An 11,535-nucleotide genomic window follows, 5' to 3' on the forward strand; every position below is an offset into this window, starting at 1 on the left:
TACACTTTCAGTAAAACTTCAAAACTGGAACATGGTTCAGGGGAGCAACCAGGATGGGCAGATGTGTGAAAACCATTCCTGGGTCACTTATCCATCTGATGGGTATTTCCCTCTGAGCCACATTGTGCTAGGAACTGGGAACACCAATGTGAACAAGCCCAGCCCCTGTCCTTGGAGTGAGGACAGTGGAAAGAACTGGGTGTCTGCCTATTCTCCCAAGGGGCCATCCTGGGCGGAAGGATGGAGTCTGTGGGATTCTATTCAGCCTGAGAAAAATGTTACTACTGGAGTATACAGACAATGGCATGGGTGGCTGAACCGTCCAGGGGCCACAGCAGCAAACATGCTTGAAGACTCTCTAGGAGAGCCAGAAACCAGGAGTGGAGGCTTCACGTATGGGGGGGGTCGGGGGGCGGGAAACGCCCCAATTGGGTCAAAGCCCTGTCCTGGGGAGACTTCACTGCTAACACCATGACGCCCCAAAGCCAGAGCTCATGCTGCTGACACCGACGCTGGACATTGACACCTGGACGTTTGTCTCTGCTGCTTTTGGACACTCAGTGGACAGGTTACCACTCTCTAGCCAAAATGGCACAGGGCTGCCTGGGCCACGTGACCACCCCTGGCTGCAGAGGAAGCAGGGAAGGCCAGTATAGTCCCCACCAGTGGGAGGAGGGGTCTCTTAAGGCAAGGGTGTTTGGAGGTGCTGGGCAGCTGAAAGGAAGGTTACCTGTCCACTCCAGCCACCACAGCTCAGGGGCTTCTGGTGGGCCCAACTCTGTGCTCAGCACTTTCCGGGGATTGTTTCTGTCAGTCATCTGTTTTCTGGCGTGTGGCTGTGCTTCTCAGTGTGTTTTACAGATGAGAGAAGTGAGGCTCAGAGACTCTAAGACATTTGCCCTGTTCTTTTAACTGCTCCACGCAGGGGTGCCAGCTGGCGTAGGGTTATCATTACCCACTTGGAAGCTGACCCAGGTGCCACCAGTCCTGGGGTCTCTAGGATCGCAGACGGAACCTGCCACAGCAATGCTAGAAGGAATCCCCATGTCCCAACCTAAAGCACCTGAAGTGTTCTGGACTTTACACAAAAGTCGTCTCCTCAGAGCGGTCATCCTGGAGCACCCTGTCTAAAACAGCCCCCACCCATCCTACCTTTGTCCCATGACACCTACTGTCCTAGTGCTTTGTAGACACGGAGCTGGCATATCTGCCTACTTGTTCATTATCTGTCGGCACCGTAGGCTGCGAGCTGCCTGAGAGCAGGTCATGGTCTTGTTCGCTGCTGTGACCCCTTAGGGCAGTGCCTGGCACATGCTAGGTGCTCAGTAAATCTCTGTGGACTTGGCAAGGCTGGAAGCCCTTGGGCAACTTCTTGACCTTTCTGTGCCTAGTGCCCACCTTTATAAAATGGGTACAATCACACTGTCTACCTCCAACATGGTTGTGAGGATTCTGTAAGTTCATGTGGTATCACAGCCACGCCGACCTTTGAACGAGCCCTGCCTGGGCAGCAGTGGCCAGCGGGATTTCACTGCAGGGCCTGACCTAGAGCCACAGGGGTCAACAAGGAGATGCTCCTTGGGGCCAAAAGGTCCAAGAGGTCAACGGGAAGAGGGTGGACTCGAGGATCACAATGGCTGGTATTATTGAGCACCAGCTGTGTGCCATCCTAAGCACCTCACTCATTTCCCCACTGCTCTGTGAGGTAGGCACCATTAGTGTCAGCATCTCCATTGGACAGCCAGAGAAACTGAGGTTCAAAAGGGATAGGTAAGTTACCCAGAATAACGTGTTAGTAAGTAGCAGAAGAGGGAGGTGAACAGAGGCCTTCCGTGCTTTTAACCTCTCTGCTCCCCTGCCCCTCTGCAGCCAGGGGAGATGTAGGGGAGGCTGGGAAGGCGTGCACCGGGGCACATGGGTGTTCTGACTCCTTAGGAGTCTGTCCACCCACCCAGCCTGGGGTCAGGCACAGGTCAATACTGACAGCCCCCTGCCTCCACACACCTGGGCCACCTCCTGACTGTCTCCAGAAGCCAATGGGTCCCAGCTGGTGGTAAGCAGAGGCAGGGAGCAGGAGGCAGAGCCGGGGTGTTGAGGCGCGGGGGGGGGGGGTGATTCCTCTGTTCCAGGAGCCCTGGGAGCCTGGAAATGCCAACTCTGCAGCTCTGACAGCCGCCTCAGCATCTGCTAGGGATGGTTCTGGGCTCGGCGAGTGTGGAAGAGAGGGAGGCAGGAGAGGCCACCATGGGGTGAGGGAGCCAGCCTTGATCTGGCAGGCAGGAACTTGAAAGTCCCAGCGAAGGCATGGCCATGTCCTGTGCCTCAGTTTCCCCAACTGTGAAGTGGGAGTGGGAAAGGAATGATGCTGATATGCCAAAGGCTGTTCAAATAGAGCTCCTATGTACCAAGGGCTAACCACGGTCCAGGCCTCGTACAGCCCTATGCTGTAGGTGCTATTGTTGGCTGCAGTTCACGGAGGTGAAATAGAGGCAGAGAGAGGAAAGTGACTTGCCCAAAGTGACGCAGCTTGAGGAGGCAGAGCTGGGATTAAAACTTGGCTCAGGGTGACCCAGGCCCAAACTTTGAACTAGCTCACTTGCTGGGGCTCTTGCATAAGGGCCTTTTAGCCACCCTACCCCCAACCCATCTGGTGTCCCATCCCCAATTCCCCTGACCCAGCAGGAAGCCTGGTGATCAGATTCCTTCAACCAGTCCTTTCTAGAGGTTTCAGGGAGCTGCTGAAGGGTGACGTTGCAGTGGTTAGTGTTTTCAGGAATATCTCCAACTCTGAAGGAAAGACACTAATTGGGGAATGTCAAGGTCTGTGATCATCAGAAGAGGGACTCAATTATCCCCAAACGCAAAGGGAAATCTTGAGAGTTGACAAATCAATGGGAACTCAGGCCAAAAGGGACCAAGGTGAATGAGGGTCACGGGAGGTTTTTCATTCATTAGTTTATTCATTCATTCAAGAGATGTGTTTATTGAGCACTTATCACTGCTCAACACTGTAGTGATGGGGTGTGGTAGTGAGTGGAGAGAATCTGGGCTCCCACTTGAGGAGCATTCAGCCGTGGCAGGGCAGGAAGAGGGAAGGGAGGCCCCTTTTGAAGGGCCCTCTCCTACCTGCCCCAGTCTCTTAGAGAAAGGAACTCTGGTTTAAAATCAAGGCTTTGCAGCCATATAGCCTGGTTTGAATCCTGACACCTAGCTGGGTCCCCTGGGACAAGTCACCTTGCCTCTCTGAGCCTTGATTTCTGCCTCTGTAAAATGAGCATAGTGCCCTAACCAGTTTGGCTCACTGGATAGAGCATCAACCTGCGGACTGAAGGGTCCCAGGTTCGATTCCAGTCAAGGGCATGTACCTTGGTTGTGGGCACATCCCCAGTTGGGGGTGTGTAGGAGGCAGCTGATCGATGTTTCTCTCTCATCAATGTTTCTAACTCTCTATCCCTCTCCCTCTCTATAAAAAAAAAATTAAAAATGAATAAAATGTATTTTTAAAAAATGAGTATAGTGGTAGGCCCCTCACAGCTTGTTGTGATGGTTAAATGAACTAATCCACATGAAGGGTTGGATTTGGCCCCCGGCATAAAATAAATGCTCAGTAAATGTCAGCTAGCATTATTATAATCTGGGACGTTGAAACATGGTTCTTCCTACCACATATCATCTCTGTTCTGGGCTAGATCCTGGGGTCAAGCAAGGGAGCAATGGAAGGAGGGGTTAACTAGGCAGAGGGGAGACAGGTGTGCTCTGGATAGCAGGGTGGATGCTTTAGGAGGGTATGGGACCCTGCCATGCCCCCAACTGCCCCCTCCCGAAGTGTGTTGAGGCTCAGAGCTCCTGAGCCCATGAAGGATAAAAATGGAAAAGTTCCCAGAAATCTATGCCAGAGCCTCTGCAGCTGACGAGGAGGCAGCGTTGTGCAGACATCAGAGCCCAGCCTCTGGAGCAAACTGGGCTGGACCTGTGGCTCACCACCTACTAACTTTGGACAAGTTAACCTCTCTGGGCTGTTTCCTCCTCTGTCAAATGGAGCTAACTATACTGTCTGCCTCAAAAGCAAGTGTGAGGATTAACTAAGGTAATATTTGAAAAGTGTGTAGATCAGTAGCTGGCTCATAGCCCAGAGGTGTGTGTATTAAATAAATAAAGTGAAGCAAAACATGCAGGGCCATGGGGAGGTGCCTGCCACTGGGCTCTGCGATGGACTGCAGTCACTGAGAGCCTCCAGCGACAGCACCCCCTCAATCCGCCAGCGTTTGAGCCCAGGACAGCCCTGGCCAATGACTGGGCACAGCAGAAAACTAGCGCCTGGCCATTCTGTCCAGCAGGGGACTCCTCTTTGCCCTGGAGCTCCCTGTGGGTTTACCCAGACTTCCTTAGAGCTGCACCGCTGTCTGAGGCTCCTCTTACCCAATCTTCCTTTCTCCCACCTCTCCTTTCACAGGTGGAGACCGGTGCCTGGCCTGGTGACCTGTGCACCCTCTCCACCACAGGTGCTATCTCCAGTACATCTTTGGCACTTCCACCTCCATTGGCACATCTGCTTCCCAGAGGATCAGTGACCCAAGAAAGACTGCAGCATTTAACAGATTCCAGAGGACCCACCGCATCCCATGGGCAAGTCTTCTGCAAGTCTTGGTGTATACAGCTGTGAAATAGCTTGTTTTGTATTTTTTCTACCCCCTTTCCTTTGGCTCCGAGGAGGACAGCCTGGGTAAACAACACTGGAGAAACAGGGCAGGGGAAGTGACGCCCACCAGAGAAAGAGCCCCATCAGCGTGGAGCGGATGCATTTGTAGCCACTCTCCTCCTTGGAATTCATACAGAATTCCATTATCGGTTCTGGACAGCAGTTCAGGGACCATCTTGTCCCATGCCCATTTGACAGATGAGAAAGCTGGAGCCAGAAGAGAAGCAGAGGGAGGAGAGCCAGGGCTGGAATCTGGCTCCTGACTCCCAGGGCAGTGCTCCTTCCTAACACCACAGGGTGAAGCCTGCAGACACGATGCTGCATGCCCTCTTTACAGCTATGCAGAGGCTCAGGGCAGCTCTGCCAGCCACCTGGGGTCACACAGCACTGAGATTCACACTCAGACACTAGTAACTACCCTCCTTCTTGATGGGCAGGGCAGGGCAGGGCTGAAATCTGGAAGACACCGGAGCAAACTAGGTAGGGTGAGGAGGGCCGAGCCTGCAACCCCCACCAGCTAGGCCCATTATGCCAAGCCCTGGGCTCCTGGGAAGACAGGCAGCAGGACCCTCCTCAACTCCTCCGAACAGTGGCTGTGAGGCCTTGAGACAGTCATTTCACCTGAACCAAGCTACTGAATGGGCCAATAACAGAGCCTTCTCCCAAGAGGCCATGGTGGGGCTTAGATGAGAGAAGGTATGTAAATAAAAATAGCCAACAATTACCAAGTCAACTTCCTGTGTGCCAGGCGCTGCTCTAAGCATTTCCTAGGTACATTATCATTTCATCATCACCACAATGTTGTGAGACAGACCTTATAAATAGCCCCATTTTCCAGATCAGGAAATGGAGGCACAGAGAATCACTGGGAAATGGCAGAGCTTGGATTTGAACTGAATAGAGGCTGACTTCAAACCCCTCTGTCTAAAGCCCCTGGAAAAGCCGCTTCTGTGAAGGGTAAGTGTTCAGCACAGTACTATGCGCGTGCAGCTGCTCGGTAATGTTGCTGTTGATAGAATAGCAATTATTGTTGTCCTTGGGGAAATTTGCCACCAGCAGTGCTATCTTCCCCAAAGTCAGAAGAATGAACACCCTGACATGTTTCATGGAACTTTATCATTTCTTCTCTTAAAAAAGTAAGGGAGCAGATAGCAAGTGCTCAAGATAAGTGCTTGGTGAATCGAAACATTGTATGGTCTCTTTGGAAAGCGCAAAAAGAAGGGGTAAATAAATAAATAAATACCTATAGTCCCACCACCCTCCTTTCACTTTTCAGTGAATGTTTATTTTTACTTTGGTTCACAGTTACAAACATGCTGTGAGAGATTTCTGGATTCTGCAACCTCCACTTAACATGAGCTTTCCCCCCATACGATAATGTTTAACGGCTGGAGAATATTCCATCCAGCGAAGTCTTCTTCACAACCACTTTCCATTTCCTCTAACTTGGGGACTTTATCTTATCTGATGTGACTTAGAGAAGTGCATTCCTAACAGTTGACTTTCTTTTCTTTTTTTAAAAAAATATTTTTATTGATTTCAAAGAGGAAGGGAGAGGGAGAGAGAGAGAGAGAAACATCAATGATGTGAGAGAATCATTGATCAGCTGCCTCCTGCACGCCCCACACTGGGGATCAAGCCCACATCCCGGGCATGTGCCCTGATTGGAAATCAAACCGTGACCTCCTGGTTCATAGGTTGACACTCATCCATTGAGCCACACCGGCTGGGCATAACAGTGGACTTTCTGAAACCAGTAAGCTGGTGTTGGAGAAGGCTTGGCAACGGAACACCCTTCTCAATGTCCTAATGATGAAACCCTGCTGGCCATTGTGTATTTCAACAATGTCTAATCCCCCCCACCCCAAATAGGTATTTTTGAACCTCACCTTCTGGGCTGAAGATTTCTTCTTATCTGCTAAAGATGCCCACACCATCTTCCACAAGCCCTGGTGAGGGAGGGCCCTGGCCCAGCTCTGTCCCTAAGTCGCCATGGACCCACAGTGTCTCGTGAAACTCTCCGAGCTCTGTTTTACCATCTCTTTGTAGGAGCTTGGAAAGATAGAACCATCAGGCAGTAGGTGAGCTCATGGGCACCCACTTCCCTTATCCACCTCACTGGACTAGGCACCCCTAGAGGACAGAGACCCCAGAACCCAAACTCTGAAATATGAATACACTATGAATAACTATCAACAACTTCCTCCATGGCCCAAGCTCATTCCTGCCTCAGAGTCTTTGAATTCCTGAAGCCTCAGCCTGGAGCACTCTTTCCTCGGATCCTCCCAGGGCTGGCCCCAACTCGTCACTCAAGCGTGGGCTCAGATGTCACCTCTTCCAGGAGACCCTGGTCACCCTGTCTAAAGGTACCATCACTTTCCATTACCTGCCCCGGTTTATAGCCCTCACAGCACTAAACAATTATTTGAAAGGATATTGTTAACTTCAGTGTTTCCTTGTTCAGTGTCCATCCACTGTCCCTTGAACGTCACCTCCAAGACAGCAGGGACAAGGACGGGCTAGGTCACCACTTATTCCACAGAACCCCACAAACGTGTGATAAATGGACCCTGGGTGCTCCAGGTACAACTGTATACATAGAACCCACATGTATTGGGCACCTACTATATGCCAGGCACCATGCTAACCAACGTTTTGTAATGCTCCCAACAACCCCTGAGACAGCAACAATTATGACTAACATGTTATAAATGGGGAAACTGAGGCACAGATCAGTTGAATAATTTGCCCAAGGTCCCATGGCTAGTATGCAGAGGGGGGAAAGTGTGATGAGCCAAACATGGGGCCGAGTCCCTGTCCTGACAAAGCCCAGGAGCTAATGGGCAAGCTGGCCGAGTCCACAATGTGGGAAGTCAGGGTCTTTCCTGGAGGAAGTGATGCCTCAGCTAAGTCCTGAGGACGAGTAGGGGTGTGCTAGGGGGAAGTGGAGGGAAGGACAATCTGAACAGAATGGAGGCCAAGAGACAAACGAGAGAGGAGCAAACTGGAGGGACTAGGAGGAGGCTTGTGTGGCTGGAGTAGGGAATATGGGGTGTGCCCTGAGTCAGAGGGTGTGGTCACCTCAACCCTCACTGACTGAAGTTGAAAAAGTCCCAGGGGACGAAATAAGAGGCAAGATGACTGGGAAGATGGGCAGGGTGCCCCAGATCACAAGGGGCCTTGGCAAGATCGGGGACTAAAATTTTATTCTGAGGTTTCTAAGCCACACCTCAAAGACTGTGTGAGGCCCTAACTCAGTGATGCCCAAAGACCACAGGGGACTCCAGAAATTTCTGCTGACTCAGTGTGGGACCTTGGGCATCTCCAGGCCCTCTCGGGGTCTGAGTCTCCCAACTGGTATTGGATGACCCAGTCCCTGCTCCCTCGGCCTTGCATCCCATAAACAGAATACTGTTGACTAATGAGATCTTGGCATTCCTAGAGTTTGATTTTGGGGCTCTTCTGCACTGGCCACCCCATACTGCTGTGGCCAGCCCACCGCTATGGCACTTTGCCAAGCAGCTTCTGGGCTGGGGGCTGAGTTCTCCGATCCCTCGGTCCTGCCACGATATGGGAGCTCCCCCAGGTTTTGGCTGGATTGGGGGGGGGGGGTCTGCTCAGATCCTCCCAGAGACAAAGGAGCTGACCTGCGAAGAGTTCCAGCGGGAGCCCCGCTCCCCCTCCCTTCCCCCCTCTCCCTTCCCAGTCCACGTGTCTCTATTGTCTGTTCCCAGCTTCAGGGAAAGACACAGCCTCGGATGTGTCAAAACCACCACCACCATCACCCCCCACCCCCCCACCCCCGGCAGCAGGGAAATTAATTACTGGACGATTTTCACTTCCTCTTGCAGCGCCGCCTGAGCTAGGCACCGGAACAGGACCGGCTGAGCAGGGCAGGCATCGCATGGAGGACTTGCTCCCCCCACCAGTCTGGGAGAAGAAAGTTGAACCCCAAACCCAATAGGGGGCTTCAATGGGAAGCTGAGCTGGGGTAGGGGGACGACTTCCTTTAGTTAAAGCTGAGTGTCCACATTGGCCACTTCAGAATTGGGGGCGAAGGAGAGGACTGGAGGCAGGAGGGTCCCCGCTGGCGAGCTCACACTCTTTTCTTTGCACCCCTTCCCTGTGTCCCCATGTGTGTGAACTCCACCTGCTCGGAACTGCTCTCCCTTCTCTCCCCCCTCAGCTTCTCCCTCTATCTTGCACTTTTCCTTTCTTTGCATCGCTGGGGGGCTTTCTTTTTGTGTGTCTGGATCTCTCGTTGCCTCCCATGGGTGTGTGAGTGTATGTTGCTACTTCTCTCTGTCTTTTCTCTGCTTTTCTTGTGTCTTTTTGTTCTTATCTTGGTCTTTCTGTGTCTATTTCTACCTCTTTCAGTGTGTGTGTCTCTTTTTCTCTGCATGTCTCTTTCTTTCTCCGTGTATCTCCTCTCTCTTCTCCCCACTCCATACATACTTCTTTCTCTATCTCCGCGCCTTTCTCGCCCTCACTTACTCCCCTCCTGCCTGCCCACTGCTCCCTGCGCCTGGCCTGCCCCCACCGCCGCCGGTTCAGGGGAACGTGTGCGGAGCGATTGTCCTGGGGGACATTTGATGGATTAGAGCGCTGAACAGTTCCATTGCTAGGGGACCACCTGATCTCCTCCAGCTTGCGTCCCATATAAAGCCGGCAGCCGGAGTGCTGAGCACAGCTCCAGCAACCGCCTGTCTCCGCGCCACCGCCGCCAAGCCCGAGCGGGAGCCCGAGCCGAGCCGAGCCGAGCCGGGGCCGCCGCCACCGGGGCCGGCTCCGCGCTGCTGCCGGCCCGCCCGCCCGCTGGGAGCTGTCCAGTGCTGAAACCCTGCGCAGACAGCCAATCGCGCCCGGCTGGCCGCCTCCCCCACCCGGCCACCACGCAAGTGCCCCCGCCGAGCCCCCGCCAGCCGCACCATGCCGCGTTCCTTCCTGGTAAAGAAGATCAAAGGGGACGGCTTCCAGTGCAGCGGGGTGCCGGCCCCCACTTACCACCCCTTGGAGACCGCCTACGTGCTGCCTGGAGCCCGGGGGCCGCCCGGGGACAACGGTGAGTGGGACCCGGCGGGGTTGGGGGGGAGGGGGGAGGGACGGTAGAGAGGAGGGGGTTCGGGCTCTCCCCAACTGGGGCTACAAGGAGGGTTGGCGCCCAGAGGAGAACCCCCCGGGAGGAGACTTCCCGTTGGCGTGCGCGGCCTCCCGGGGTCTTCCAGAGGACCGGGGCGGGGTGGGGCAAGAACCCCAGGTCCGTACAAAAGGGAAAGGTCGCAGGGTCCGCCCCATCCCCCATGAACACGCGCCAGACCGGACTTTGAAAGTTTGTGCCCTAGAAAGGGGCGAGAGTGAGGGGTGGTGAGAGAAAGGAGAGAAAGGGACGCCCCAGGAGGGGCTAATGCACAGGCCGGTCTGAGTTCCCCCTCTCCCTGGCTGAGTGAAGGGAACTGCCTCCCTGAGTGTGTTCCCCTCGGAGAAGTTAAGCCACCCGGGACTCCCTCCCAGTTTCTGGGGTGATGGGGTTGGCTCCCTGGGGATAGCGGGGGGGGGGGGGGCGACCTCCTCTTCCCTTTAAACCTGCTCCCCCTGGCGATGCCAGACAAGTGTTCTCAGGCCCCTCTCTCAGCAACTCTTTTGTTACCCTCAGCCACATGCCTGCCAACGGGCAGGGCCTGTCCTGGGGACTGCAAAAAAGAGGGGATTTCTAGGAGGGGTTCCTCCAAAGTGGCTCCTGGGCCCCTGGGCAGCACTCCCTCCCCACTCCAGCTCCTCACCCTCCTCCAGAGGCAGCCCTGCTGCTCCTTGTAAGTCCCCCACCCCCAACACAGTCCATCTCTTCTCAGAGCAAGTTCCTGCAGGAACAAGGGTTTGGGGGACAAGAGAGGTCATTCAGGCCCAGAAGAGGGTGATCTCTGAAGGGTGTGGGGAAGAACCAGGGACTGCTTCTGTGGCCCCTGTCCCCAATCAAGGGGATCACAAAACCGGTCTCTGCTGAGGGCTCCACCAGGGCAGGTGTCTGAAGAAGAGGCAATCAGAAATCTGGCAATCAGAAATCTGACATCACATGTGGCATGAGCTTTGGTGTGTGTGTGTGTGTGTGTGTGTGTGTGAGAGAGAGAGAGAGAGAGAGAGAGAGAGAGGTGATAGAACAGGTGAAGACGATGATGGCGTGGTCCAGGTGATAGAACTGGTGAAAGCGATGATGGCGTGGTCCAGGTGATAGAACAGGTGAAGACGATGATGGCGTGGTCCAGGTGATAGAGCAGGTGAAAATGATGATGGCGTGGTCCAGGTGATAGAACAGGTGAAGACGATGATGGCGTGGTCCAGGTGATAGAACAGGTGAAGACGATGATGGCGTGGTCCAGGTGATAGAACCGGTGAAAACGATGATGGCGTGGTCCAGGTGATAGAACAGGTGAAAACGATGATGGCGTGGTCCAGGTGATAGAACCGGTGAAACGATGATGGTGTGGTCCAGGTGATAGAACAGGTGAAAACGATGATGGCGTGGTCCAGGTGATAGACCAGGTGAAAGCGATGATGGCGTGGTCCAGGTGATAGAACCGGTGAAAACGATGATGGTGTGGTCCAGGTGATAGAGCAGGTGAAAATGATGATGGCGTGGTCCAGGTGATAGAACCGGTGAAAGCGATGATGGTGTGGTCCAGGTGATAGAGCAGGTGAAGACGATGATGGCGTGGTCCAGGTGATGGAACAGGTGAAGACGATGATGGCGTGGTCCAGGTGATAGAGCAGGTGAAAACGATGATGGCGTGGTCCAGGTGATAGAACCGGTGAAAGCGATGATGGTGTGGTCCAGGTGATAG

General features: G+C 53.8%; 1 protein-coding gene across 3 annotated transcripts in view; it reads right to left on the bottom strand.

Moving 5' to 3' along the window:
* FAM110A (family with sequence similarity 110 member A) overlaps positions 1 to 11,535 on the bottom strand; it is a 129,411-nt gene that overhangs the window by 108,322 nt on the left and 9,554 nt on the right. The window lies entirely within an intron of this gene.

This window comes from Myotis lucifugus, unplaced genomic scaffold (assembly GCF_000147115.1).
Source record: "Myotis lucifugus unplaced genomic scaffold, Myoluc2.0 scaffold_60, whole genome shotgun sequence".
Lineage (NCBI taxonomy): Eukaryota > Metazoa > Chordata > Mammalia > Chiroptera > Vespertilionidae > Myotis > Myotis lucifugus.